The sequence below is a fragment of the Aricia agestis genome, chromosome 10, assembly GCF_905147365.1.
Source record: "Aricia agestis chromosome 10, ilAriAges1.1, whole genome shotgun sequence".
Classification (NCBI taxonomy): domain Eukaryota; kingdom Metazoa; phylum Arthropoda; class Insecta; order Lepidoptera; family Lycaenidae; genus Aricia; species Aricia agestis.
In genome coordinates this window covers 2893395-2917915 of record NC_056415.1, presented here as the reverse complement: position 1 = coordinate 2917915, position 24521 = coordinate 2893395, and the positions used below count along the sequence as shown (strand labels likewise).

The 24521-nt window shown below is 35.4% G+C and overlaps 1 protein-coding gene across 1 annotated transcript in view; it reads left to right on the top strand.

Moving 5' to 3' along the window:
* Positions 1-769: 769 nt before the first annotated feature.
* LOC121731330 (serine/threonine-protein kinase DDB_G0283821) overlaps positions 770-24521 on the top strand; it is a 181108-nt gene continuing 157356 nt past the window's right edge. Inside the window, exon 1 of the mRNA XM_042120724.1 lies at positions 770-1108. The gene's annotated coding sequence lies outside the window, so the exon portion shown is untranslated. The remainder of the gene's footprint in view (positions 1109-24521) is intronic.

Here is a 24521-nt window from a genome sequence, read left to right as displayed (position 1 = left end):
GACAGCTAGTTATTATTATAGTTTAATCTGAAGAGAATATTATATTTTTTGTCTATAAATGCAAAGCCTAAAACATTTATTACCTTAATTATAACACAGTATCTAAGGTAGATTACGGTTTTACGTAAGTAACCTTTAGTGATATTAAAATGTATTCAAATAATTTATTTACTTAGATTAACTATGTAGAATATTGTTTCCTTTTAACTCCTATTAAAAATGGGTACATAACGTTCACGGTCGACAAAAATCCACACCAAAGAAAGGTCCCGACTCTCGTCAAAACGCGAATGTTTGCCAATAATTAAGGCCCTTGCACAAGCGAGTGCGGCGTGTGAGCTGCGGGCTGGGAGCTCTACGGCTAACGGTTAAAGTTCACCGGCCCCATAAAGCCGGGCTTCACCTCTGGGACCTGCCAGACGACGGCGAGAACAAAAAACCAATTTCATAAAACTATGCACCCGACTGCACGGGGTCCACAACAATAAATGAGCAAATCCGGAGCCACAACCTCGTTTGAATCACCATAGCGTTGAATCTACGTTTTTTATCTTTAGCTGTACACTGCCGTTTTTGTTAACTTCAAAGTTTGTGTGCGCAAGTCTAATACGCAATGGATAACGCGCTGTGTTTCACGGCATCCAGCGAGAGTGTCATGGTAAAAGATTCTGCAAGTTCGTCACGCACACCGACGCGGATGTACGGACGAGAAGGCTTCGGGTGCACACAGCCACACTCGCGGAGTCACGGCTCGCGCGGCGCTCGCCAGTCCGCTCAGACCCGCGTCGTCCGCACCACGTGTCGTCGGCGCCGCGTCGCCCGTCCTTTCGATCGCGAAAAAAGTTTACCACGAAACTTTCCGAAGACTTTTCTTTCAACTTCGCCACCGGAGATCGGACCCGTCTCCGTCGAAGGACCAAAAAGTCGAGAATGACCTCGCCCAAAACCGGATCGTTCCCCTCGAAACGGGTTTAGGCTCGCGTCCCGGGGCAGGACATTCGTGAAGTGATAACTCGATTTTCAGTGTTGTGTTTAGTGTGAGTGACTCGGTACTCCGGGGAGGACTTCGCCCGCCGAGGCTGGCTCAACAGTGCTGTCAAACGTTGCAGTAAGTCGTTTTTCTCAGGCCGGGTTTGAACTACAATGGCCTGTCATGTGATTTCATAGACTCGTGGATTAGCGCCGCGGCCTTGCCCTTGTCACGGGCTCGTGATAAACTTTAACTTATTGAGGTCTCGGTACCGTAAATGACATAAAAGTAAGTAGGCGCAAACTAAGTTATAGTTTGAACATTATTCATATGTAACATTTAAATTAAACAAACATTAATACAACGACACAAAAGTTTCGCCAAAACGAGATCTATAACTTGAAAACTCATTTGGCATAATGAAGCTAGATGGAAAAATTTCTAACATCTTAAAACTCGTCGTAGAAGCGAATATACTCTATGTAGAGTTAATTAGTAACACGATCTATAAAGTAAGATGAAAAAATACATCTTAAAACTTGTTATTTAGGCGAATGATGGTTCAAATTATACAAAGACGAGTAAACTATATTAGCATACAATCGTGGTTTTACTTATAATAAAAATACTTTAAATCAAACATGAGAACATGCAGCTGGGCTGCTCTACCATCCATTAACACATGTAGAGCAAACAGCTGGGAATGAAAGTACTATGTGTCAATATGGATTCTTTTTCAATGGAGTAGCCGAGAAAAATTGAAAGCCAATACATTTTTTACTACTCAAAATTCACTCTCGAAAACGTTAAGTGATATGGTCTATTTTTGAGTGAAATGATATTTCTCTATTATTTGGTGGATCGGTTTTTGTCGTCGTTTTTGTGTGGCCTCGATCGCCTTTGTATTAATATCGGATTTGAGATTTCATTTCATAACTGTACCGCTGTCGGTCACTTTTGTAGGTCCGATCACCGATGTTTGTTTCTTTATATAGCTCAATTTGCGGAACGGGTTTTTATTTGCCAACTTCGAGTTTTAAATATTGATTTTTAAAAGAATTTTTATACGGATTTTTATACGTGGGAGAGCCATGCTTCGGCACGAATAGGCCGGCTCGACCGGAGAAATACCACGTTCTCACAGAAAACCGGCGTGAAACAGCGCTTGCGCTGTGTTTTGCCGAGTGAGTGAGTTTACCAGAGGTCCAACCCCCTACCCTATTCCCTTCCCTATCCTCTCCATCCCTACCCTCCCCTATTACCCTATTCCCTCTTAAAAGGCCGGCAACGCACCTGCAGCTCTTCTGATGCTGCGAGTGTCTATGGGCGACGGAAGTTGCTTTCCATCAGGTGACCCGTTTGCTCGTTTGCCCCCTTATTTCATTAAAAAAAGAGAGAATATTTTCAAATATATTATTCGTTTCTGGGATCTGGCCTCTGGGTAACGGCTACAAGTATAACCCTTCATTAAATAATTATTTTATAGCGAGTTTTAAGGAAGACAAGGTGACTCAGCTACATCTTATCCCTAAGAACCGTACATTTAGTCTAATTTGAATTTTGAGAAATGTTCGATCTCGTTTATTATTGTAGATCAATGCGATAATATTCGTATGTATTATGTATTCAAAAATTGGTTTACCCTTTCCATCAACATTTCTTGATTAAATTCGAAAAGTTCAATTTTAAATGCTGCAGTGACCTCTATGGCTCAGTTGGTGAGCGTTTCGACGCTCGAATTCGGTGGTCGCTGATTCGAATCCCGCCGATAGGGCAAAAAGTTTCTAACTTTCTGGGTTATTGATAACAAAAATAATGTATTAAATTCGTTCACAAAGTATTGTTAAATCTTTTTATTATGTGATATTTATTGTAACGTATTCATTATTCATTAGATTATTCATTAGAATCACACATACCTGTGATGTGAAACCGCTCATGCGTTTCTGCTTGGCTGATTGGATTTCGCGACAAAAACTGAATTATCAAACGAGCGAAGTTAATTTAATCGTCATGTTCCCTTTTCACTCGGAGTCAAAGGTTGGAAAATTCCCGTAAAAGATAAAAAGACAAAAAATCCGTTTTGTTAAATGGTTGAATTATTCGTAGTCTTTCTCTACATTTATTAGATGTTTTACCCATAGGGTTTGTATTTTGTAAGGACGAATATAATGTTTTTTTCATTTTTTATATTAATAATATAATGGATATTGTTTATGTTGTTACTAAATTACTTATAACGTTTAATTTAAGTAAAGTTAACACTAACTAAAGCTTAACCTTTGAAGTTTAATAGTTCAAATTGATGCAATTATGTATTTATTTTGTATATCCATACTAATATTATAAATGCGAAAGTGTGTCTGTCTGTCTGTCCGTCTGTCTGTCTGTCTGTTACCTCTTCACGCCCAAACCGCTGAACCGATTTAGCTGAAATTCGGTATGGAGATACTTTGAGTCCCGAGGAAGGACATAGGATACTCTTTATCCCGGAAAAATGTACGGTTCCCACGCGATAAACGAATTTTGGCTCAACGGAGTTGCGGGCATCATCTAGTAAAACATATTTATTTCTTTAAATCTTCATATACGGGCACAGATTAATAGTAATATGTAGCTAGCTAAGTACATATGGGTTTAAAGGTTAAAAAAAATAAGAATGAAATCAATACATAATCATTCCAGCCAGGACGAAAATACGAAACAGAGCGTAAAGAGAATGTTTTTGGAAATGTTCTTTTGAGTTTATATAATATTTTGGAGATGTAAGTGTAGAACATAATTATTTAAACGTTTTTAGGTTCTGCAGATTATCAAGGCCAGATAAATTGCGAGACGTATCCTTTCATTGCTTCTTTTTATGACTTTTTAAATTTATACAATTTCGGCGCTAAAAACTAAATCTTGTTAAAATTAAAAAATTAAACAAATTGATAGGTTTGTAGAAGCAACTAATATCAACAATTTTTTGCCTCCATCATTCCATGTTGGACCAATACAAGCGAATCTATAAACGCGTAGGACATATTCGTCTATGATTGCTGATGATCGACGTCGATTACATGCCAGTTTATCTTCCCAATCATGGTTACTCATCATGGCTGACTTTGGAAGCCTAGAAGACTAGAAGACTGCTAGAAGTGTAACGAAGTTCTCTATTCGAATTGTGACAGTCCTGTGACATTATTATCGGAGCTGTCAACATTACGTCAATCCGATTATCTTGACGGCCGATAAATATTCATGACCGGTATCGTACCTGTCATATCGGCGATTCCGTCATTTAAAAACAAACGACAGTCGATACAAACCTTAAAAAATAGTTACTTACTATCTGAAATTTAAGGAGAGTTACTGGAGTGCTAATTTAAATTTTTATACTAACGTCGTTTTTCAATAATATTTTTATCCAAATAGTTATTTTGCAGGCTTCTTGACGATCCATTTTATTGTGCAATATCACGTATTGTGCAATATTATGACCGTCTAGGGTTGATTTTGAACGCGCCCGCCTCTCAATCTTGTTGTCAAATAAATTGTTCAATGACATTACACCATTAAAACTGATCGTCTAGGGGCCAACCAAATTAACACATTATGTATGTGTTAAGGGCTAGTCACACTGAAGCGATACGCGACGCGACAATGCATACTAAATGACAAACGTCACGCTATTTGGACGCTTAATAGCGTCCAAATAGCATTCATGTACTAACCCACACAAAAATTACGTATTGAGTTATGAATGCAGTTATGTTCTTTAGATGATTTAGAACAAGAATGCATTAAAATTTAACGACAAAAAAAAATTGTGGGCTAGGACACTAATGCTTAACAGCGACCATTTAGCATTCTAATTTTATATCGCTCGTAAGTATCGCCAAATTTTCTTATGAAAGTTCATATGGGGAATCAAAGAACACTAAGGTTAGGTAAGTACATAACCTAAGTATTCTTTCATTCCCTACAACAGAATTTTATGTTTACGTTTACAATTTACGACGCTTTACTACTAGTATTTACGGTACGCTACAAGTTTACTATGCAAAATATTGCAGTAGAGAGTAGAGAAAGGAAATTGACGGAGCGAGTGTTCCGGACTGTAAAGTTGTCTTTCCCCCGAGGTCACAGATACAGTCACGATCAGTATATAATATATATCAGTATATAAGGTGTAAAAAACTACAACTACACAATATATAAGAATCTACACCAATAAAGACACGTACCGCATTCAAAGACGACTATGTAATTAAATGAAAATTTTGACAAAAGTCTCATGCACTATCTGCAGCCCTGGATTTATAAATGGTCGATATAGGCCCTAGGGGCGGCAGCGTCCATAAAGGCCCTACCGAGCCTACCGACGCACATACCGCGCAGGGCGGCGGAAAAAAGTGGCCTAGTAGGCCATTCCAACTCTCATAAAATCGGAGGCAAAATATTATATTATAGAATTAAGAAAATAAATATCATTATCTTAATTTTTTTATTATACTTAACACAATATGTTTGTTTTAAAAATATGTTGTATAATTATTATTGTAACTGTTACATAAATTATGTTGTAATGTAAGTGTAATCTTCACGTTACAGTAATTCTCGCTCGGTGTTCAGTGGTAATGGACTACTAAACGGAATTAAGTTAGTGGGTTTGTTTTAAATTGTGGTTTTAGATCCGGGGAAATCCGGCCAAACAAATTAATTTTATAACTTTGCTGTCGACCGAATGCTCCTTAGTTTCAGTTTTCATTTAAAGTTGTGCGGTCGATGCAATGCGTTAATTACCAATTCAAAACGTAACTTTATTTACTGTACTTACTTAAAAAGATACAGTCTAGTCACCTTTTGCCAGATTTCTTCAAATATCGATGTCACGCAAAAACATCATTGTATGATTAAAGTTATAGAAAACCTTAACATTTGTATGTATTTAAGTTGGTAACACAGGCATAATTATAATTATTGTTTGTCCGTTGGCTGCTTGCTTGATAACCATGATTGCTACCAAGATTGTTGCGCTGTCGACGTCGATTATTGGCACCCGCCTACCCGCTCGCAATCGCCTATATTGGCCATGAAGAGGCCAGCATGCACATTGCACAATCAACCTCACTCATGGGTGTTTCAATACGAATATCCCCTTTTTAAGCTCGTTTTGTTTTTGTCCATCATGTTTTGTGTGGAGGCCGCATTAGGTGTATTATGGTATATTATGTACAATTAAGCGGGCATCTTACCAAACTTGATTGTACCGTTAGTACCTCGTAATAACCCCACGTGTGAAGAACATGTACGTTTTTGGCAAACAAAAAATGTTTGCTTAATGTTTTAAGAAAACTACTGTTAATATGATGAGTGTGTTATGAAAATCGTGTTACATTGTAATCAAATAGTATATCTATAAGTTTAACGAAAATAGATTTGACTAGAAAACCATTATATTCAGCCTTAGAAAATCGAATATAAACCTAGACATATTTATAGAAAAAATATAGTCAACCGGAAAGGTTGTTTTGGCGCATTCTTGAGGCTTAAAATTCTGAAATTTTCACAGATTATATATTATATCTGTTACCGCTATAGAAACAAATACTAATAAAAACAAAATAAATTAAATATTTAAATTGCTCCCATATAATATATAACAAAAGTGATTTTTCCTGCATGGATTTAATATATATTATTTAAACCTTTGCTTCAATACAGTGTGTAACAAAAACTAGTTATAATACTTTAGGGTGTGTACATGTTCCTTGTAGAGAGTTCACTGTGAAAGTAGCAGCTCTGAAAGACGAACATTTTTTTTCACTTTTGTATGGGCAAGGGCCCGAGCGTCACGAGTTTCCCCATACAAAAGTGAAAAAAAATTTTGGTCTTTCAGCGCTGCTACTTTCACAGTGAACTCTCTACAAGGAACACGTACACACCCTAAAGTATTATCACTTGTTTTTGTTACATCCTGTATATCGAGACATTGAAACCCGCGCTTATGTAATCATATCCTTCAAGTATAATATGTGATACTTGTTGACTTAGTTAACGTAGGATTTACTCAGCCAGTTTGCTTTAATAAAGGCCATGCTTTAAAAATGTTAACTAAACACTTATACGCACTATTGACAGCAATAGAATAACAGTCAATATGTCAAATATTGGCCGACCTTGTGCTTATTACGACATTGTTCTTAATTCAAATTGAGAAACGTCAAAGTGACACTGACAGCTGAAATGACGACAGAACTTTGTACGGTAATTTGAAGTACAAATTGTACTTTTGTTCATGCGACATTATTATGGTAATTTTAAGCCCCAATGTGTCAATTTATGAAGGGTTTTAGAACTAAAATGGAATAGGACGACCTTGCTTATTGTGTGAAGTAAAAATGAATTTTGTGGAGTTTTGTACTTCAAAGGATATTTAAAAATGTATGCCAGCTTCTTTATTTCATTTTTACTTCTGCAGTCTGCCAGTACTCCCAAAATGTTACCCATTGTCTTTTTAGTTCATATAGGCTGCGTTCCAGAAGACGTTAATTTTGACCAAAACGCTCAAAACGTCCCCTTCTGCCGTTCCCTTTGGCGACCGGGGTCGTTTTGATCGCGGCTATGACGTCACTCATGACGTCATAATTTTCGCTCAAAACGACCCTTGACGAAGATGGGTCAAAGTGGGCGCTGTAATTTTTTTTAAATTTTAACGTAACTATATCGCGAAAGCCATGTTCGGAAAGTTTTCAGGAGAGAGTAGAGACAAAAAAACTTTATATTATTTCATTACAAAAAATATTTTAATTGAAATATATATTAAATAACATTTAATCAACTATTTTGATTGGAAAAGAAATTGTTTTTAATGAAAGGAAAGGAAAAAAATGATTTCTTATAAAATATAATACTAATTTTCATATCTCCTGTACCTGTTGACTTACTCGTACTTGACTTTACGCGGTATTGTTACCTAACGTTTATATGTGACAATAGTCAATATGCAAAGTATATTATAATAATATTATGTGGTTTTGTTATGTATTAATAAAAGTTTAATTACTATTTACTATATTAAAATACAATTACATAACTAAAAAAATATAATACTAAAAACGAAACAAATATAATATCTATTATGTATTTTGTAATAAATGTAACTATAAACAATTATTACTTTTATTTACGACTTCAAGAAAAGGATCGTAATATCCAAGTTCGGTTCAATGTACCTATGTATAAAAAATATTATATAATGTTCTTTTTTTAAACTTTTCTCAAAACGCTCAAAACGCTCCATAATCCGTTCCACTTGGGTTTGTGTCACTGACGCTCACATGCTAGTGGAACGGGAAAAACTACGGTCTTGAGCGTGAGCGTTTCTAACATCATCTGGAACGCGGGGCAAATATGTAATAAGTATATGTACTGAAATATTAAAATTAGGAAGCATTTAAGTAGTTCAGTTTTGACGTCAATAACGTAAAATTAGTAAAAGAACTAGTAAAAATATCATTTGTTTTTTTTTTTACACGCCTGAGCAATTACGAGACCTTGAGTGTTCCTGAACCATAATCTTCACGCTAGATATTTCTAAGTTTACAGTTGCACGTTAAAACAGTAGATTTCATGGTGGCGTGGCCGCGAGGCCGAGGTGGGTATACTCAGCAAAAATATTTCGTTATAAGTACTTGAAAAAAATTACATGAAATATTTTTCGAAAAAAAAAACAAAGTCTTTCTACTAGATGTTTTTGATACAACTTTAAGATAGGGAACTTAGTACATACTTTTTTAGTGTTAAATGCTTATTAGTAAAAATTAAGATTTTTAAAATTTTTCATCCATTTCCGTTTCGTGAAAATGAAAATTCTAAGTTTACCTGGGACTCAAGTTGTATTATAGATTTCGCATTTATAATACTAGTATGTTATCATGTTATAGTATGTCCCAAAACCTTTACATTTTGAGTTACACTTTACGGAAAAACTATCACGCCTATTTATTTGTGCTAAAATAGTAATTTTTATTTATAGATGTGTTATCATCAGTCAGTCAAGGTGTGACGACGCGAGCCCCCACAAAGCTTAGCTTTTAGCTAGTAACAAACATGGCTTAATTCTATTTGGTTAAGTTGAAGTTTTGTTCTCTACCAGTACCAACCTCGCAGTGTTAAGATCGTATACAACGTACGTGGCCTTCGCTGTTTCAGTATAAATGTTGACCATATAGCATCTGTCAGACCCATTGTACAGTCCGTGTAACTCCATGCCACAGTATAGATACAGTAGACCGTCATTATACTAGACCACCCAGCACACGCATACTTAAACTTTAGACAGTGGGTTAATTACACGTTGCGCACGCGTTTAACTTGACTTTGTAACAGATTCTAGCTTACCCACAAAATACGAATTCGAACCATTACATCTCCTGTGTCTTCAGGGTGTTCAGCGAAATAAAACCACATAACCCCTTTGACGACCTTAGGGGTTCCCGAGGAACACGCTATAACATAGCTGTTTGAGGAAACGCAACAATTTTTGACAAAAGCAAAATAGGAGTAAAAAATAATCTAGTTTTATCTTTCTAAAATAAGAAGAAAACTTGTTTTAAATGTGTTTCAGGGATTTTATTTTAAGGTGACGGCTGAATCACACTACTGTTTATATTTGTACTGTGGCTTTATCCTGCGTATTCCTCATTGTCCGATTCATTACCGCCGTATTTGTAATTCCACCTCAATTTGTTAAGTGTGATAAAGGCCTTAGAGAGGTGGATTTCTTATTGTATCTATTAATACTAGATATTATAGAGTTTAATGAAAAGCAAGAAATACATGATATATTTTGTGTTTATTCAAGATTATACCAGTATTACAAAAAGAGTTCAGAAAACAAATTAAAAATTCTTTAAGGTTATGTGTGCGTTTTTAAATCACCCATGTCAGGTGACAGGTCAAACTCTCAGCTATATTCTTTCGATTTAAAAATATGGCCCATATATTATGGCCATTGCTTTAATTTTGACGTTTCTACTTTTTAACACAAATCAAAATGATGACATATCAACTTTTTAAATCGTGTTTTAAAAAGTTGAAACGTCAAAATGAAGCCATGGCGTTCATAATAAGGGCCCCGTGTAATAAATAGGTACGATCTCTATAATTTACCGCGTGTGGTCCGCAAATCGGCGATTCAGTGTGCATTATTAAAGTAATGGTTAGCCATTAATAATGACAATTAATATCTCGATTCAAATGCGAATTTCGCATGTCGACTGTACTGTGCCTTTGAATTCACAGTTTATCGTGTCTCTGATTGATGAGCGTTTGCCATTTCTATTTAATCGGTGAAAGTGTTAAATTTGCTCCAAACGAAGTGTATTAAGTGCAATATTTGATAATTATTATAACATCCTTGTTTATGTTGTCGTTGAACAAGTCAGGCATCTGAACGTCAATGGTGTTAGAAAGCGTTATAAGGTATGTTCCAAAATATAAGCCAGTACACTGGCTAATGCGAAACTCGGAGCTCAACATTTGTAACTTGTATTGTGTTTTGGACCGATTTATGAACACACTCTGGTATATAACTGAATGTTTAGCATACAATTTTGATAAAAATAATAAGGTCATATTTTGTTAACTATCGTTTTCCTAATAAGTGAAGTAAACTGTTCAAAGCTTCCAATCAAAATAAAAAATCTCGAATATATTTATTACTTAAATGTCTTAAACCATAAGTTCCCACCTTAGTTTTATCCAAGTTTCTACATTTTACAACCTATTACATCTGATTGGTAAACAATTATTTTTAATCGTTTACCAATTATCAAAAATCTGAACATAATTTACCCTATCTGACTATTAATAAAATGTTCAAATCTAAAAATAGAACCTAATAGTTTAAATGTTGAATTTAGAAGAATCGCTTTTTTTTGGCCGGCTTAATCTCAATGATGTATGGCCTTTATAAAATAAAGATAAAAAAAAAAGAATCACTTTACACAATATGTAAAATGTAGTATTTTTTCTATTATATTATAATACTAATCATCAAATTGTGTGTATTTGTTTATAACAAATACCACGTATTCTTTCGCAAGAGATCACCTTGTTTTCTTGATATCCTTGCGATTACAAAACGACATTACTCTTAAAAAACTATATTCTCACACGTACGAATTTATTAATTGTAGTAATAAATTTAGTTGTATTTTTACTATTATAGTCCAAGCCATGAACTGAGTCACAAAATTTTACACTGATATTTAATATAAAGTTGCCTCGCCTCGTGGTTAGGACTATAGAAATAAGAATGAAAGATGTTCAACCTTGGTTTATTGATAGTATCAGTCGTATTATAAATCTTTCTGAGACTGTGAATAAGATGTAACATTTTTATATTTGACTGTACTTAGTCATACCTACATATTACATGAATAACATACATGGTTGTAAATAGTGAATGGCCTTGTACAGTCGTCGTGAAAACATTGAATCTGACGGGCATTATAATGATATTGTTTTAAATTCCAAGGAAATTCACACCATGCGATAAAAAACAGTTTTGAAAAAAGAAAATCATCAAAAGACTGTTTTCGATTTGTAAATTTCTTTAATAAGTAAGTATACAAGAATTATATCGTACATTTTCCGTTCACTCCTCTACAGTCAGCTCTAGATATGACTATAGTAGTTTCAGAACCTATTCTATGAAAACAAAACTTTTCTTCTTCTTATAGGAATAAAAGTTTATACTTGTACTATAACTTTAATAATGTTGAAGTAGTTTGAATTTCGTACATGGCTTGCATATTTTAGACTTGCAACATAGTATGTAGTCCAAAGTATATAACTGCAAAAGGCTTATTATTTTCTTGGCTAAAATTACCTAAACAAGGTAACTTGACACAACCATAACAAATGGTGTAAATTATCGCGTAACCAATAAACAAATGAAGATATTGACACGTTAAGCGCAACCTTTGAGGTAAATACCGTATTGGGATCATGGTGAGGCCTTCGTTTGGCTCGATTTTGGCCCAAATTTGGCACAATTAAGCGCCGTAGTGCCGCTAATTGTGGGCCATTGTTTGGTCTATTATACCCCAGTTCTTAGCTTAATTAACACTTTCGTGGTCACCTGGGAATGGGGTCGTTCGAGCCCATAATTTCTTCTCGAGAGTGGGAATACTTTTCAGTTGAATGGGGTATTTTTAGAAAACACGTGAGATGAGTTTTCGTGCGAATCACTTTTACTCATCAGTATATTGTTTTTATGTAAACGACGGTAAAATTATGCGTTGTATGAACTCAAGTTTTTGATATTTATACGTCTTAACTGAAACTCAGTAAATATCACTTTAGACCACAATAGACCAACCGACGAAATACACCAAAGTTTGTTTATCACGCTGAAATTCAGTTTTAGCGTTATTTTCGGAATAAAATCATGTCTTCTGCCGGGACTTAAAGTATCTCGGTGTCGAACTGTAACTGTTCAGCTATTTAAGCGTAAAGAGGTAACAAGCTGACAGGGATACCGATAGACATAAGACATTATACATTGTAAAATTTCAGTGAAAGCAATAAGGTATTGTATAGAACGACATTGATTATTTGCAACACGAGTAAATAATGTAATGATTTTGCAACGTCGTCTGGTTCATGCCTGACCATATTTAATTATATACTCATATGAAATAATATATGATCATGATTTAAATACATACACTTTGTGTCAGTCGCGAACATTAATTTTGATGTTTTGCAATCATGTGTTATTCTGATGACGCGTACGCATTGACAGGTTATAAAACCTTGAAGAAATGGCAATTTCGAATTTAATACAAGGTCATTTTTCAATCTCCATCAGCAAACAACAGCAACAGACAGCATAAGCAACAGCAAAAAAGTAAGAAATAAAAAGTTTAGTTTCCATATAAAACTTGAATAAATTTATTTGGAGTGACTACAAAAATCTTTCACTAGTTTAACTTTATAACCAGACTTTCGTCATTTTTTTATTAAAAGCCAAGAGTTTTATATGACCCCTATAATAATATAGCTAAGAACGATCAGCAACTGTGGAGTTTCTGGATAGAACTTGATACCACCTAAAGTAACCGCGACCGAAACCATAGTTGCTGGTCGTTGTTACCTCTATAGTGGTCAGAAACAGGAAAACACGGTCTTACTACGTTTAAGTCAATTTACTCCCTGAGTTAAAATAAAATAATTTATCTACAGTGTGTAACAAAAATAAGTGATAATACTTTAGGATGTGTACGTGTTCCTTGTAGACAGTTCGCTGTAAAAGTAGCAGCGCTGAAAGACGAAAAAATTTTTTCACTTTTGTATGGGCAAAGGCCCGAGCGTCACGAGTTTCCTCATACAAAAGTGAAAAAAAATTTGGTCTTTCAGCGCTGCTACTTTCACAGTGGACTCTCTACAAGGAACACGTACACACCCTAAAGTATTATCACTTATTTTTGTTACACCCTGTATATATTAAAATACTCTCTGTAAATAACAAGGAAAGCTTTACAAAGGTTTGGAAAACAAACACAATTACATCATATAATCTTGTCAGTTGCAAAATTGGATGGCAAATGTAATGGAATCACGATATCACAAAATAACCAAAAGTTTTGTTATCTAAGTGATATTACAATACGACGGACAGATCTCTATTAAAAACACAAAAGACGCACAATGGATTTATTACAATTTGTAATGAGCAAATAGAATTAATAACAGATATTGATAACAAGAAACTTACTTTTTATTGTAAAGTGGCTGTATTCTGACATGGACGCCGCTTAGAAAAGATGTAAGTGAGTAATAATATTATGGTTTGGAACTTTAGTTCTTAAACAATTTTCAAGGATATTAGGTATACTAAGTATTGCCCCATCAATACATAGCATAGCATCATCATTGAAAAATAAACCCTAGGTACAAGTTGGAAGCCGGCTACATGAAGTTGCAGCAGACGATATGTCGTCGCAACACTACTGGTTTCTATATGTTTCTATGAATAGTGTCGCTAGCTTGATGTCGCTAGGAGCGCAGGGTGTTTCTTAGAAATACATACAAACCAGTAGTGTCGCGACGACACGTCGTCTGCGGTTGCTTCATGTCGTCCGCTGCCAACCGATACCATAAATAGTAATACAACTTTAATCATTTATTTTGCTTACGAAATTGCACAATTTAGGTGAAACTTTATAATTGATTCCCGATTAGACACAGGTTCTTCAAGTTATGACTAACTTGTTGCTACAACTAGATATTTTATTATAAGTTATAAATACAGTTATGATCAGTGGCATAGCTGACACATCAACAAAATTGGAAAACTATAAGGCTCAATTTATACTGGCGCGGAATGGAATGGAAGCGACTTTTTGCAACAAAACTGTACATAGCACAATGAACTTCATGTCAACAGTATAACACACAAATTAAATGCGAGCCAAACAGCGGAATTCTCGTGAATTTTCCGGTGCCAATTCGCTCGCATTGACGCTTCCATTCCGTGCCATTCTGCGGCGGTGTAAATTGAGCCTAAGGTTACATAACTAGGGATGCGAAAGATCGATAAGCTCGAAGCTTAGAAAACTCTGTCATTGACAGTCGGAGAGCACTTTCGTTACAATTACTTAAGTCACCGGCAGACGTAACCGAAGTGAAAATAAATCTTTCACTTTCGATATTTCAATATCAAGGTCGTCGAAGGGAAACCGAACTGCATTCACGCCACATTTTTCACCATTCCGCGAATATTTTAATTAAACTACTTTTATTGCAGCCTGTTGTGGTGGGCTTGATGAATTACCATTAGTGTTGGTAAAAATAGCATTAGCAATAATAATTAATTGTTAAATGCCTATTAGCGATAATTAAATTAATCGTACTTGCTAAAAAATACGATTGCTAATATTATCGTGCGCAGCAACAGTCTGCGATCATGATAAAAATCACGTCCGCGCTGTTTCGCACCGCGGTGCTAACTGTTAATGAATTGCTATTTTCACTCGATGCGAAATAATACACGACGCGAGCGGTGCGCTGCGAACCGATAATTCGCGTTTTTAACAAATAGCAAAACAATAATACTTAGCATGCTGTGACATCAAAATTAGCATGTTAATGAAATTAATAGAAAATAGCATTAATTACCGTTACTAATTACCATGGTTGCGAAGCTTCGACTTTATAATATATAGGGGGGCAAACGAGCAAACGGGTCACCTGATGGAAAGCAACTTCCGTCGCCCATGGATACTCGCAGCATCAGAAGAGCTGCAGGTGCGTTGCCGGCCTATTAAGAGGGAATAGGGTAATAGGGGAAGGTAGGGATGGAAAGGGAACGGAATAAGGGAGGGAAGGGAAGGGAATAGGGTAGGGGATTGGGCCTCCGGTAAACTCACTCACTCGGCGAAACACAGCGCAAGCGCTGTTTCACGCCGGTTTTCTGTGAGAACGTGTTATTTCTCCGGTCGAGCCGGCCCATTCGTGCCGAAGCATGGCTCTCCCACGTATATATAATTACAAAGTGAGCTTATGTAGCCACTAGCCTCCCCATGTTGGCCCATTACAATAACAGGCGATCGCGAACGCATTGAGGGGCATTTATTCGTTTATGACTGCCCATGTTAAACGTAGTTTGTATATGCTGTAGAAAGCTTCGCAATAAAAGGTCGCAAGCGGTTACATCTCATCACAAATAAACGTTCTTATTGTTATTATACTTATGGCTCAACCTGGAGACGGGCCTATAGACGAATGTGCTATGAGATAAATTGATACATAGGCAGATGACAGACCAATGTAATTTGGTCAAGTTATGTCATTCGCAGCCTATAAATAACTACTTTCATTATATTTAACAATTTTTGTATGCAAATAAATGAGGTCCGATATTTCCCGATTAATCTTTGATGGTACATTTTACACTCTACACCGTGTTCATTATTCCTTGCATTTGTCCATCGTGTCATAACGTGTCCATCGTCCATGGTCAACGTGGAAAGATCTCATTATATTCCAACTAAACGATGCCCGCAAATCCGTTGCGCCAAAACTCGTTTATCGTGCGGGAACCGTACATTATGCCGGGATAAAAAGTATTGTATGTCCTTTCTCGGAATTCCAAGTGTCTCCATGCCAAATTACAGCAAAATCGGTTCAACGGTTTGGGCGTGAAGAGGTAACAGACAGACAGACAGACACACTTTCGCATTTATAATATTAGTATGGATGTGATTTTAGACCTTTTGCTTTGCTATTCAAATCCGTCAGTAGAGCAAACGTGCTCTACTCACGGATTTTCGGCATTTTGTAACGACACAAGCACCAAAGGGGGTTACCTATGTTTGAACTGTAGTTTGGACAGCGATTTAATTAAAGTTGTTAGAGATGGGTAACCAAGGTAAAAACCCAATTACCACTGATGCAAATTGCAGGTTACCGAAACATAAAAAACCTTTTTATGCAAGACTGGTTTACCATTTTTTGCCAGTACAACTATAGGTACTGTAGGTATATTAAGAAATTTAATTACTATTGGTTCTGTAAAATCAATATTGTTTTTGCTAAACTCATCCGAAGGGGCTTGGCCGATTTCGGCAATTATTATTCTTATTGAGTAACACACCTGAAAAACGTATATGGCAAAACAATGTTACCGGGTCAGCTATTACTGATGCCACAGTATAATAAAGTTATAGTATTGTATTAGCCTGCTCTGCAGAGAGTGACGACCGCGCATTGTTGGGATCGTCTCTATTAGTTCCGGCCGGTTCGTCTCATCAGTTCCTTCATGAGCTCTATATTAGATTCAGAGAAAGTAAAGTAATTGGAATTAAGGATACCGTTGCTTTATCTGTCGCACTCAGAGACGAATATTAACTGTAATTGAGTGAAGATTTTGACATAAGCCCTGTACATTATCTGTTAAACTCTACATTAAATTGAGGTTTAATCGTCGTTTAGGGCGAAGAAAAAAATTTTTTTTTCATCATGCGAACATTTGTATCAAGACTCACGCGGCAATTTTTTTTAAGAGCCAGGAAATGGGCAGACAGATGTGTCTGATAATAACACCTAACACCAATCTTTACATAGTTTTCCTTCGATGGTAAATTAAATTAAACTACAATTTATACGTTCATAAACTCTTTTATAGCTGCTATTAAAACAATGGAGAACACTATAGCTACTCATTTAAGCTTATTCAATAGCTTGTTGAGCTGTTTAATGAACCTTCGTGGACTTTCTTGCTGAGCTACGGTCCGGATCTGTCTGTTTATGGAGTGAGATTGAGGTGAGGCAAGTGACTTACGATTAACACCGTATAATAATATAAAGGTGTATCTAATTTTATACCCGCTTTATCGGTGATAGTGTAGGTATGCAAAATTGCTTCCGAATCGGGAATTAATAAAAGAAGCCTTTTAATTGTAGATGGAAAGGATTCCATGATATTCAAGCCGACAACACAAATAAAGTACTAGAGCCTAATTAAAAGGTCACTTCGAGATAATAAATGTAGAAATTTAATTTATAGAAGAGTTTAACAGAAAAAGAAAAATATATGAAGCTTACGTTAAAATTTCCTACAAGGTGTAACTAAACTAAGTGATAATACTTTAGGGTGTGTATGTGTTCCTTGTAGAGAGTTCCCCGTGAAAGTAGCAGCGCTGAAAGACCATTTTTTTGTGATTTGTATGAGCAAGCGCCCCAGCGTCACAAGTTTTCCTATACAAAAGTGAAAAAAAATCTGTTCTTTCAGCGCTGCTACTTTTACAGTGAACTCTATATACGGGACTCATGATACAAACCCTAAAGTATTATCACTTAGTTTTGTTACAACCTGTAGAATAAAGTTTAATTCGCTCGTAGTGCGGCGGCCGTAAGTGCTCCCACACAAAACTGAGATTTCGCATCGCATCGCAAATATCTGCGACAAAACTGATAATAAATATAACCCTGCGATGCGAATTCGCACGAATTCGCAGTTATGGGCCACCCTAACTTCACAAAAACCTCACACATTCTAAAATTGTCAACCAATTTTATTGCATGTACTTGTGGGAACTTACGTAACGGGTACTCCATATAACTGTAACAATTTGTCAGTTTTAACCACAAGGTTTTAACCAAACTTTATGTGGGTCATGAAGCTTGCCAAAAATTGCACGCGTTTGATTGCTTTTATTGAGGCTGCATGGTTGTAGCCGATGCTACTTTCTATAATCTGTATGAATTTTGATCAAACTTTTTGCGATAAACTGAATTGTTTTTACGTGTTGACTTTTAGTACTATAGTTGATGCCTAAAACTCCGTTGTACGATGTAAGAGTACAAACTCTACCGTACAATAAAAAATATAAATCAATCTAAATTAATAACATTAATTCTGAACAGCTAAAGCCACGCGATTCATGTTCCAATTGAATTGAAAGCCAAGCAAACAGTTTCTACCAATGCGTTAGACAGCAAGCAAGCGAAGTTAAGGACCCCTCAAACTGTAGGGGAACCCCCTAAGTGCTCACGGTAACTGACAGCTGTCAAGATTTGCCGCCATTATGTGTTTTTGTTTTCTTAAAAGCTTAACATTGAGGATTAGAGGTTTAAAAATTAATTCCTTTATATTTCAGCTACGTACTTTACTGTTTTTCCTAACAAATATGTTGTTTAAAGAAATAGAGAAGAAAAGCGAGTTTAAACGGGTTTAAAAGCATGATAAAATGAGTGGAGTAGTATGGACAGTACACAAAAATTTTTTGTTTGACGTTTGACAACGTTTCTGTCAATATTCTGATTTCTGCAAGAAGTTTACACCCTTGTAAACTTCTTGGATTTCTGATATTACGTGTGTAACATGTCAGATTTTTCTCGGATAATTTACTGTATGTGATAGTAGCGCCCTCTGCATCTTTGCGTAATACTTTACTTCTATTGTTCGTCCTTTCGTCCTTATAGTCACATTAACGGCCGTTCCCAATATTTGATCTATCTCTGGTTTTGCCCTACTAGAGATATGAATAGCTCACATTAGACATTAGAGACATATATTTTATGTCAATTGTGACTTGTGAGCTATTCCTATCTCTAGTAGGGCAAAACCAGAGATAGATCAAATATTGGGAATGGCCGTTAGGCGACAGTAGGTAACTGTGATAACTTCTTCTTCCCAATTCGTCTTGATTGTTTCTTTCCATCTACGTTTAATGATCTATTTGCTAACACTACACCGTGACATTTGGTACGTTATATAAACGCGTTTATAATGAATCTGTAAAGGAGATTGCATACGATATCCGCCGCCGTTTCTCACCACGCTGACCGCGCTCTCTTTAATGACCGGCACCAATCCAAATTCATATTCACTTTTTATTATCAAACAACTTTATTCACAATTTAAGTGTTACTCTAATTTCTCACGACTGTTAGGTAAATTTAGTTTACTACTATTAATATGCTATTAATTAGTATCTTTGTGTATTTATTAGCTAATAGATCACGCGGTAGCTCGCAACTCGGTTGCGCCAAAATTCGTTTATCGCGTAAGAACCGTACATTTTTCCAGGATAAAAAGTATCCTATGTTCTTTCCCTGGACTCAAAGTCCAGCCAGCAAAATACCCAGCAAAATGGGTTCAGCGGTTTGGGCGTGAAGAGGAGCATTTATTTAGTATGGATAGTTTATGTATCATCACTCTTAAATCTAAACAGTTTAAGAGCTATCAATTTCTGACTTTGACGCTTTCTGTTTTAAGCAAACAAAATATATTATGATCTCTTCAATATAATTATTTCAATCAATTTTGATACTATCTTTTTAATTTTTATATGATTGAGCATAATTGGAATAAGTTACGTAACATTTATTTGAATGAAATTTAATCTCGAATTCCTGTGTTCGTTCTGCTTATTCATTGATAAAGAATTTGCTACGCGAATGCATTGTAAGTAAAATTACCGCCGAAATATTAATATCTCAAATCCATTATATTATTAACTTTCTTTAATAACCCATTGAGTATATTATGCACTTTCTTTTTAAATTACTTGGTAGTATTTAAAATAAATAATTATTTTGAATTCACACTTCCCCTACAAACGGCATCACGCTGTCTTCGGAAAATTCAAAAGTCTATCCTATCCAAAACATTAATTAGTAGTGAGGCAGAAGAATTGTATTTGCGCAATTTATTTTAACCTTAACTCGTACTTATAATTCAGGTTTTATCCTTAACATAATATTATTAATTTGTTACATACTAAAGTAAGTAATATTCTTTATAAGAAAGTTTCCCTATCAAGATAAGCACAAATAAAAAGCGCAGGATTTTTAATGTATCGCGTCGAGCGCGGTACTTTAATATTATGACTTGATGAGAAAATAAAGACGGCGGGATAAAAAATATTAAAAGAAACTGCATTAAGGTACAAAGCAATTTTAACGTGTAGGTAGAAGCGAGACTAAACTTAATAGAGTCCTGTCCGAACTGTCAGACAAAAGATGTAGGGCATAATCTGAGAACTTGAGAAGGTGAGCTCTCACGGATATACAAAGGTTTCGTCCTGAGAGCAAGACACAAATGAGAGCAGGTTGAAGCACATAATATAACTAATAGTAGTGTAGTTACTGCTAACAACTAGGTACTATATAGTACCTCTACTAATTGTACTATGACTATGTAAGTACTAGTATTCTTTAAAGTGACTGGCTTACAGAATATTTTTTTAAATTTACCTATCTAAATCTAGTTCTTTCCACAAAAATACTATAAATTATATGTTTTTCGAAATTTTCGGCTTAAACCGAAAATGACGGCCGAAGGGCGAAGCCAAACGTTTAAAGTCAATATTAAAAGTTTAAAGAAAGTTGCACCTAACTCGGCCTAGCATGAAAATGGTCTACGGATATAACGTCTACTGTATAATAATACTAGTTTACGCCCGCAACTCCCTAATCATTTATCGCGCGGGAACCGTACATTATTCCGGGATAAAAAGTATCCTATGTCCTTTCCCGGGACTCAAAGTATCTCCATGCCAAATTTTAGCAAGATCGGTGTAGCGGTTTGGGCGTGAAGAGGTAACAGGCAGACAGACAGACACACTTACGCATTTATAATACATATTATTATGATATGGAAATATTAGTATGGATTTATAGTGTGTCATAGTCGTGTTAGCCGTGTGTCGATGCTAGTTGATAGACTTACGCTCAATACTTTGACTTTCATACTTTCACTAGAGATTCCCTCATCTCACCATATCGGTGATCGCTGTCGTGTGTTTATCTTGCTATAAACTTGTATACAATAATCTATAATAATATTATAAATGCGAAAGTGTGTCTCTCTGATACCTCTTCACGCTTAAAAGCTGGATCTGCTTCTTTATAGAATCGCCAATCTAAATTATGGAATTGAGTTGACATAAGATGAGTCGAACCTCAACGTCATATTAACGAACGCTTACGAGTATGTCAATTGACAATTCCATACATAAACATTTTGATCAGCGTTTTTATAACGAAGCGATAATGAAAAATTCTTGACTAAATGACTGAACTGATTTTTGATAAGAGAAAAGGAAGACATTTTTGTATAGAGATTACTTTTTTTCAATAGTAAGTAACAATATAACGTAGTTTTATCTCAAAAATGTACGGTTCTTACACGATTAATGACTTACGAGGAGCGTCTAGTATTCGAGACAACATTATAATATTGATCAAAGAACAAGGCTAATATTGATCCATTTAGACTCAATTGTTAGTAAAAATTATCATTCAAAGTAATCATTGTATTACTTTTTACTATGATAATACCTAGAATTACCTGAGAAATTAGATTTCTAGACCATGCTTAGCGTTATGTCACCATAGACAGGGTTTGTTTATAGAGAAGAGATAGTGACATATTGACAAAGAAAATCTGTCATTTTGTCCCTAAAATCTAAATCGTGATTGAAAATTCTTACATATCTGAGCGCCGGAGAGGCGTAGAAAAGGAAGTAGTAAACACCTTTCTTTCTACTATGCTACGCAAATATATGCCCGCTTCTGCTGTTTCATTTTCACTTATGCCAGCACTTCCGTTGTTTTTTATACTTTAGAGCAGGGGTTCCCAAACTGTGCACCGCGGCGCCTTGGTGCGCCGTGGAAAGGCAAGAGTGCTGCTCCGTGAGTCGGTCCTCCATCATTATCCGAAACCACAAATATTAAAAAATAAAATTATAATATTAATTTTAGAAGCTGGTAGATGATTAAAATATATTTATTTATTACAATTTACCTGCTTAGTCTAACTAAAATCATTAAAGGTCTTTATTTATTTATCTTTTTCTAATAGCTAGGTAGAGTAGGGCGCCGTGATAAAATATCTCATGAGTAACTGCGCCGCAGGCTGAAAAAGATTGGGAACCCCTGCTTTAGAGGAAGACGTACAATGACACACATTTAAAATTGATATCGAAAGTTTCGAATCATCGAGCCATTAGCTCGACTTAAACCAGTTGTAGAACAATATTTATATTGTCAACTGTTTAATTGCAGTTTCTAAACAGTTGATTAAGATATTATGCCGTTTCCTATCCATTGAAAATATTTCACAACGATCAAAATAATTAGATTTGATACAATGGACGGCACGTTTAATGAAATGTGAAGAAACTCAACGTTTAACATAAATTCAATCTTATGCTGTTATATTTAGAGTTTACAATGTAATAAGACGCTACTGTTTCCTATTTCAAACTACTAAACGGCTACTGTATTTTACAAGTAATTGAATTACTAATACTAGTAAAAGTAAATCTTTAACGTTTTCAATATTTTATACAGCTTCAATTCTTTTTCGATCCAGTCATTTTCCTTCTACAAAGTAGAAGTCAAATAAAAGTTAAGTATTAATTTTGAAAGACGTTAGAAAATTAGACTTTATGCTACTTAAAATCATAGAAAAAAATCGAAAAAGGAACAAATTAATCTGCATTTTTTAAATAACATTAGGAGGCAAACGAGCAAACAAGTCACCTGGAAAGCAACTACGGTGGCCAATGGACACTCACAACATCAGAATAGTTGCAGGACTTTTAAGAGGGAATACGCTCTCTTCTTGAAGGTGCATTTTGCATAAAAATAGTACCGGGTGTGCAGTTTCCGCGCTTTAAAACATTTCCTTCGGGTTACACAAGAAATCCTGTAGCGCTATTCTCACCGACTGTACCTTTGACCTCGGCTATTAAGGCATGTGAATGGCATCATACAAGTAAACAATACTTGGTAATTGGCGTGTACAGTCGCGATCGGAACCGTATTTGGAAAAGTCAAACATTTCCCGACCCGGCCGATGTCCCTTTAATTAGACGACGACGCAATGTCGAGGATTCGACAGCAATGCGAGAGTAGACGAGAGAGACTATGTACTATTATATAGTTGACATATTTTATTTTGTAATCACTAATTAATTACATACATTCAGACTTATTAAAGTGAATCAAATGCGAAAGTGTGTCTGTCTGTCTGTCCGTCTGTCTGTCTGTCGGTTTTTTACCTCTTCACACCCAAACCGCTGAACCGTCTTTGCTGAAATTTGGTATGGACTTAAGATAAGTACTTTTTATCCCGGAAAAACGTTTTTTTCCTAAGCTATTAACTAATAATTTCAGCGCAACGAAATTGCCGGCAACGTTTAGGTTACCTATATTACACACTAGAAGGCCTTTTGAATTAAAATATTTTGTCGGGTTTTATTTATTTAGTTAAATATATATAAACTTTTTTCATTCGCTGAACATCAACGCAATTCAAACTTAAATATTAACTTTTTACACAAACTAGGAAGTGTTTTTGTGCTAATGGATGTTTATTTGGCGTTTAACACAATCCCTATTTGAATAACTTCAAATTGATGACAAGTTAAACGCTCGTTAACAAAATTACAGAATCATCGTCGAATCGCATCAAAATTATTGCATTGTTTAAAATTCCTAACTAAATCCATATTTCTATCCATACTAATATTATAAATGCGAAAGTGTGTCTGTTTGTCTGTAATCTCTACCCAAACCGCTGAAGATACTTTGAGTCCCGGTAAAGGACATAGGATATTTTTATCACGGAAAACGATACGGTAAACGTGCAACGTACGGTTTTCGCGCAATAAACTAATTATGGAGCAACGGAGATGCGGGCGACATCTAGTTGATAATTCTACAATTTTTTTTGTTACATTGATATTATATTACTTTGGCGAGCAAACATACAAAAAATTATATTACAATGTATTTTAAATACAAGTTAGAGCACATTAATTGACAATACAAATGATAATCGGAATAAAATGAAGATAAGGAAGTTTGCAAATCGTCATAAATCACTGCTTATATTTATACGGTTTTTGTACAATTAACGTCTACGAAGGACGTTAAATTACGGAAAAAATACGGAAATTCTTAGTCATTTTATACAAAATAACAGTTTTTTCTCACGTTACATTTTCTTTGTAGTCGCACACATAACAGTGCATTAACA